Here is a 2,427-nt window from a genome sequence, read left to right on the forward strand (position 1 = left end):
ACCAATAACACAACACGTGTCCTGCCTTTTTTTTTTTTTGCTCCGTGAGGTAAATGATGTGGCTGCATTAATGGTGCTCCTGGGAGTGCTCCAGGTGGATCATTAGCCGGATTTGGAAGCACTCCCACGTGTGGTGGAAGCCCAATGTAGGGCTATGTAATATATGTATATTATCTAAATATATGTAAAGATTTTTTTTTTTCAGAAAACGAGCAGTGTAAAGAAAAGGAGTAAATATGTTTTTCCTGACAATAGATTGTGTCTGTTTGTCAGAATATATAACCTTAAATTGACGATTTCATGTTAATTGACAACACTGGTGTCACTTTCTTTACAACGTTGCACTTAAACGTGGCATGATGGAAACATTCTAATAATATGTTTTTTTCTTTTGTTATGAATGCATATATAAATAAGTATTCATAATTAAAACATTTTTTACGAGTGGATCTTTGCCGATGTCCGCCCCCTGTCAACAAGTAATGACGCCGCGAGGTGACTTTATTTCGGCAGGGAGCTGGTGACACGAAGCAGACGCAGAAAGGTGCGGTGCCTGACGAAGAGCCGGGGGTGGTGGGGATGGTGAGGCGGCACATAGGAGCCCATTTGTTCGCCCACCTTACTCAGTGGGTGCCCTTGTCCGCTAAAGTGCATTACAAACGTAGCAGTGCGGCCAGCGATCGGACTGTCTCTCCGATATGATGAGAGTCCTTCTATTCACAATTTTCCTCGTCTTCGCCTTTTCATTGCGGAAGGCGTACTCGATTGCTTTTGCGGGCTATTTGCTTGAACTTGTCCCAAAATTCTGTCAGGAAAATTCACAAATTAGTGAGTATCGAGCAGTGCGATTAAATGAAGTTCAATCACGCGTCTTCCATTAACGCTGAAATGGCCCCCGTAATCTTCGAATGTTGGGAGAGAAGTTAACTGGGGTTCTCAACCTATTTGGCCTCGGGACCCGGTTTTACATGTTTCCGGTCAATGGCGTCCCCTGGCAATATTTCTCCCTGTAACATTTACACTACAGAGATGCGCTACTCAATCAAAGTTGGGGAAATCCCCATCGGAGTTTTAAGCGCAACAATAAACTTACAAATATCGATGAGTTATGTCTTTGGTGTTACGACCGCGATAATAAATGATCTGAGAACTGGGTTGGGGAGGTAGTGTATAGATTAAGCGGGGGAGTGGACGGCGTGAGTTACTTAGCCTTTGAAACTTTGTTTTGATGTAGCGACCCATCGATGGTGGTGACCTGCGACCACTCACAGCGTCCGTGGACAGGTTAGACAATACCTTTATTTCACTACATATCCCATGAAGCACTGCGCGAATAACGACACCACATGTTCCCATAATGCATTTCACCATGTCTGTATTTGCATATGCAGGAAGTGCACAGATTACAACGTTTATATTCCTTTTTAAGAGAAATTAAGTAGATTGATTGATTATTTTTCATAGTACCGATATTGGGCTTCGCATACATGATGTTGAAAGGGTAAACTTAAGTCTTCATAAATTTCACTACAAAGTAACCTATGTCAGTAATGTCTCCATTCTCTTGGCTCAGCTGTAACGACGAGTGTTCCGGTATGCCTTAAACTAATGAGTAAGGAAAATAACGATTCGGGGTGACGCCCGAATCCTCGCTCATACATGCGAGAGGAATTTTTGAACGGGTTCAGGTTGCTCCGAGGTGACCCGCCTACTTTGCGGGATGCCTTTGTGTTGTAATCTACCCGACACAACCCCTAAACTAAGTTATAAAAAAAGAATCGATTTTAGTTAAGTTGGATACAGGATGAGCATGATATCGTATCTTTTGTGAGTGCTGCGTAATTCTAAACACGTTCGATGAAGTGATCGTGCACGCCAGTTCTTGCTTTTGCTCTACGAAACTGCTTTTAAAGTTGAGGCTGCATTTACACAAGGCAACGTACAGATGGCAGCACCTAACTTTTAACAGCGCTACTTGGTTTAGTTTCGTTCGACCGTTTCATTGTAAACGTATTAGTAAGCTGAAAGAAAAGTATGTCCAGCCTTTGAAAAAATATGAAAACGATTTTAAAATAATCTGATCGTCATATGAAAAATATGTTTTTTTCAGTTTGCAAGTTATATCTATTTTCCTGGATGCATTTACGGAGGTGACCTTAATTTTAAGACTTACTGTTGAGTATAAGATCAAATACTTACTTAACTGGGCACAATTAACCTGACACAGTGGGTTAAAAGTCCCACTCACATTCATGGACATACTCTTGACCTCATCCTCTCTTATGGAGTTGATATTACTGATGTTATTGTCTCTGACTTTATGCTCTCTGATCACAAGCCTGTTTTATTTTCCATGTGCCTTCCTAGCCTTCCTTATGTTTCTTCTAAAGTGACATCTCTGACTAGGGTATACTCACCTCAGTTTAG

General features: G+C 41.5%; 1 non-coding gene across 1 annotated transcript; it reads left to right on the forward strand.

Moving 5' to 3' along the window:
- Nucleotides 1–1,595: 1,595 nt before the first annotated feature.
- On the forward strand, nucleotides 1,596–1,745 carry LOC120538416. The gene has a single exon (XR_005635458.1). It is a non-coding gene; the product is annotated as a U12 minor spliceosomal RNA (small nuclear RNA).
- Nucleotides 1,746–2,427: the final 682 nt, after the last annotated feature.

Source organism: Polypterus senegalus, chromosome 10 (assembly GCF_016835505.1).
Source record: "Polypterus senegalus isolate Bchr_013 chromosome 10, ASM1683550v1, whole genome shotgun sequence".
NCBI classification, from domain to species: Eukaryota; Metazoa; Chordata; class Cladistia; order Polypteriformes; family Polypteridae; genus Polypterus; species Polypterus senegalus.